We start from the raw sequence: 5000 nt of genomic DNA, 5'->3' as shown, positions 1-5000 counted from the left end.
CTTCAAAAATCACCAGACGCTGCGATATTTTTGTCTGCAGATATTTTCCGTCAGTTCTATTTAAGCAAAATAATGTTGTAACAGTATTAATTTGCTTAAATAGATGCAAGCCGTTTATCCAGTCTTGTGACATTAGGAGAGAACTATGAGTAGATTGGATTCTGGACTTTAATGAAAAAGGACAACTTCGGTGGTTTGGACATGTCAAAAACAAAGGGAGAAAAAAGATATCCAAAGAAATTTTTGAAATGGAGGCCCCACGGTAGAAGACCAGTTGGTAGGCCGAAGATGAGGTGGATGGAAGATAGTGAGAGAGGAGCGAGCAAATGATACTGGCCAGCCAGCCAGGATAGGGATAGGGAAGTGGGGAATAGGGGATAAGGATAAGGAAGAGTACCCCTGGATACAATCCAGTTTATAACCCGAAGGCAGGTACTCGGGAGGGGTAGGAGAAGAAAAAGTGAGAAAAAGAAGTATAGGAGGAGAGCAAAAGAGAGGGGCAGACCCTCTTGCAATGTTAGGTAATAAGGTAGAGTGGATAGAGGAGGAAAGGAAAGGTTTTTTGGTTCACGCATCTAGCCCTGTTGCAATAAGAATGTTAAATGTTAGATGTCCCCCTTTGAAGGCAAAAATGTTATGATGGCAGATTATGGGTTATGAATGTGAAATTAATGAATTTAATTGAATTATTGATTAATGATGGTTAAGGATTTGAGTTAACCGGTGGAGATATATATCGGCCGGGGTGGATCACAATTGATTTTGGGATCTAGTCTCCTCCAACAGTTGTGATCCCGAGTATTTCCGTTGGAAAGAGTCCTTGTAATTGCGTATAGGTCGTCATCGTCAATGGCTAGTTTGTCCCAGGTTTTTTGGCTAAGCCTGTGAAACCTAACATTGAGGGGTTCCAACTTAGAAAGTTGATGGAGATCAAGTATTTTGTTAAAATAGGGAGGCGCCTCCTTATAGGCTCGCCTCAGAGCTTTGTTTTGAACGGCTTGCATTTTACTCAATGAAGACTTACTGATATTGCTAAATATTACGGTAGGGTATTCTAGTTGTGGTCTTACTAGTTGTGTTTTAGTGGAAAACCCCTTGAATCTTTTTAGCCTACTTTCAGTCGCTTTGGATATGTTAATTCTTGCTTTAACATGGGAAAGCAAGCCAGACCGTTTGAATGTACACCCAAGTATTCTTGCATTATTTGTGTATGGGATACGGATGTTATCTATGATTATAGGAGGAGGATTATTGACCGTTATTGACAATAATTGGAATTTGTTAATATTTGTAGTTATTTTCCATTTCCTTTCATAATTATTGATTTTTGTTAATTCACGGACTGTCTTTCTCTGTAAATAAAATTTATGTTTATTAGGATGGGTTATCACTTGGGTGTGATCATCGGCAAATATGATCTGAAGACAGCCTTCTGCAGGTGGAGGAGTGTCCTTAATATAGAAGTTATATAGAGTGGGGGAGAGAACACTACCCTGAGGAACTCCTGAGAGCAGTTGGAACTCTGGCCCTATATAATCTTTAATTTTGATCATGGCAACCCGGTCATCTAAAAAGTTGCACAGTAGTCTGGTTAAATTATCTGGCAATTGTGCTTCTAAAAGTTTGTATTTTAGGCCCTCATGCCAGACCTTGTCAAAGGCTCTACTTACATCTCGTGAAATTAAGTTACATCCACACCCTAAACTTTTCTTAACTGCTATGAATTCATACAACCAGGCTAATGCTAGTTGGGTCCCCTTGCCATGAGTGAACCCATACTGATTCTTGTTTACAAGTAAATTATCATCCAAGAACTCCTCGAACCTAACTTTTATTATCTTTTCAAATATTTTTCCCGGGGTCTCTAATAGGGATATTGGTCTATAATTCGAAACTGAGGTTAGGTCTTTACCCTTTTTCCCTATACAGGGAAGTACAGCTCTCTTGAAAAAGTTTGGCCAGTAGCCCATGCTTAGGGACTCATTTAAGATATGACAAAGAAAGGAGAGCATTGAATTGGGAAGATTTTTTAGTATATTTTTATTGACTTTTGATTGGCCAGGAGCTTTGTTTTGAAACTGATTAATGATATTAATAATATCCTGGAGTTGGATAGGTTTCAAGAAGGAGTCGTCCTCGTCAAGCCTCCCAAGATCTACCAAATCGTGAGGGATTATGCGATCAGCATGATCATGGATTGCCACCATGACATGTCGCTCGTGTTGCTGATCAAAACTGCGATTTTCTACTGGGTCAATCCTAAAGATGCTCGACCTGAAATCCCTGAAAACGATCTCTTGATCCCGAGGAGTATAGACCTTCTCATTGTTGTTGATGATGTAGGCTGCGGGATCTGAGGACGAACCTAAAAGATTCCTAACCATTCTCCAGAATTTACCTGGGTCTTTGTAGGAGATCTCACACTTGTTCAAGAGAGTGTCCCAGTTTGAATTAATAAGTTCTACAGATTCGATTTTGATTCGTTCTTGGATGTCATGGATATATTCTAAGATATGCCTTGATGGGCCCTGAATATTAATTTGATCTATGGCCTGTTTGTATCGGAATTGTAGCAGTTTGAGGAGGTCAGTTTCCTTGGTGTAGGGTAGGATTCTGTGGGTTTTGATGGGGATATACTGCTCTGAAGCTTCCTTTATCAACCTATACCAGAAAGCTAGTTTGTCATCAATGTAGGTTTTATCTTTCAGGACATTGTTCGGTTCATCATAGTTCGAGAGAGAGTCATCGAGTGAGTCTTTGAAACGTTCCTAGTCAGCATTATTGATGTCAAGTGTAGGACTAGTAGGTACCAAAATGGGTCTCACAGTAAGTTTTAAAACTAAGGGAATATGGTCAGAAGTGGTTAGAGGGCCTTGAGTGAGTGAATAATTAAAAATGTGCAGTCTATTAGAAAGGAGAATGTCTGGCTTGCCCGAGGTTCTTCTATGAAAGTATGTGTCAAAATCTGGTCCTAGGAATCTTATAAGGTTCCTATTCAATAGGACGTTTATAAGATTCCCTACTGGGTTAGTACTGTTGTGGCCAAGGGCCGGGTGAGATGCGTTGAGATCAGCCAGCAGGTAGACTGGGATATTGCGTCTCATCAATGAGAGTATATCCTGTTGTGGGAAAATTGGGTTTCTGGGGGGTAGGTAGGTGGTTGCCACTACCACCGGTCCACGTACCGTTTGCAGTTCAACTGCTAAAAGGTCATGGTTGAAACCGTCTATTAACTTGACTGTAATATCCCGTCTGACCGCTATAGCTATCCCAGCGCTCTGTTCTCCAGAGATATTGCTTTGGAAAACATTATAGTTCCAGATTTTGATGCGAGAGGAATTCGGGATGCCTGTGGAATTGAGAAGGATGAGATGTGGGGAGAGAGAGGAATAAATATTAATAAGTTCCCTGCTACGAACGAATGTCCACTTCAAGACATTGTGTTGGAGTACTATGAGAGTGTCCATTAGGGTAACCGTCTTTTACTTATGTCGTAGAAACCGGAGTCCAACCTCCTGAATCTGTCGTAGTTCAACCTAGTGAGTTTTGAGACATACTTATCCAGTTGTATTGAGCCACTGTTTATTAGTCCAATTACTGTGTCGTTATCTAATTTTTCTGTGTATAGGTATTTGAGGGTCTGTGATTCGAAGATCAGTTTCTTTAAGGATTCATGGGTAGCTGATGTGGGGGTTGTGGTGTTGATCGGTGAATATAGCCTGAAACCAATTTTAGTTACCTTAGTTTGATTAATGAGGGGGAGGGGAGGGAGGGCGGTGGCTCCTTGTGATTCTTCGACATGAACTTGAACAACTGCTGAGGTGGCGGGTAGGGGCTGCTTTTTAGCTGGATTGATGAGTGCTGAGATGTCAGAATCAGAGTCACTGAGAACTCTTTTTCTGCTGAGATCCTCTGTCTCCATGTCATCGGTATTAGTGAGAGACTGTGGGTGGTCAGAGTCAGTGTGGGGTCCTGGTTGAGCCTGAGGGGGAGTGGAGTCAGTCTGGGGGCCTGATCTTAAGAGGTTCGAGACTTTGCTAGCCAATTTAATGGCCTCAGTGGGGATCTTGACTAGTGGCAGGCCATTAGCTTTGTAAAAAGCATCTACCATAGACTGATAGGTGCCAGGTTCAACAGCCTCACTGAGATTGGCCATTATTATGGCTGTGTTCATAACTGTAATTTGCTGTAGTGATAGGGAGTTCTGTACTGGGAGGGCAGAGTTAGCAGTAGAGTTATTTGCCTTAGGGGCTGTGGCCTGGGCGAAGGATATGGTTGGAGTCGTTAGAGAGTGTTGAGTCCTTAAGATATTGGCTTGTTCCTTAACCATAGTCTTTCTGATAGGGCATCTTGCAGCCATTGTTGGGTGGTCACCACTGCAAGTAATGCACTTATGGTTGCTACCATTAGGGCACTCCATCCAGCAGTGATCCACAGAGGCGCAGACTGAGCAAATCTTGTAAGTGTCTGGCTTAGGGCAATCTTTCTTGACATGGTCGTACTTATAGCATCTCATACACTGGGGTAAAGTAACGTGAACTTCCTGCCTCAAGAATTTGGGGGGAAAGGACTGTCCGGAAATGAGAATACCCTTAACCAGGCAGTCTCTCACCATCTGTACAGTATCCAGTTTAATCTTGAAAGTGGAGTGGGTGTTAGGCAATTTGATCACTTCAGAGACTTTTACATTATTCCGTGTTTCGATGTCATGCTTAAGGTCGTCAGCAGATTGGGTGTAAATAGGGGCGTCGGCCTGAGTGACCACTAGGGGCCTCTGGGCATTCAGGTGAGGGGGGTCGAGAATTTCAAAGTTCCTGCGCAGGAAAATTCCCTTTACCTTAGGGTTGATCAGTTTTTCAATATTAGATTCGTCAGCAATAGCATAGAAACATTTGTTAGATGTTTCTAATTTATGGATGTAGAGGGAGTTTTCCTGCAACAAACGCCATATTTCCAGGCGGCGGGACTCACTGTCAGTGCCCTGACTAGTGTCCTTTATC

This window comes from Palaemon carinicauda, chromosome 6, assembly GCF_036898095.1.
Source record: "Palaemon carinicauda isolate YSFRI2023 chromosome 6, ASM3689809v2, whole genome shotgun sequence".
Lineage (NCBI taxonomy): Eukaryota > Metazoa > Arthropoda > Malacostraca > Decapoda > Palaemonidae > Palaemon > Palaemon carinicauda.
Note: the sequence above shows the minus strand (reverse complement) of the source record.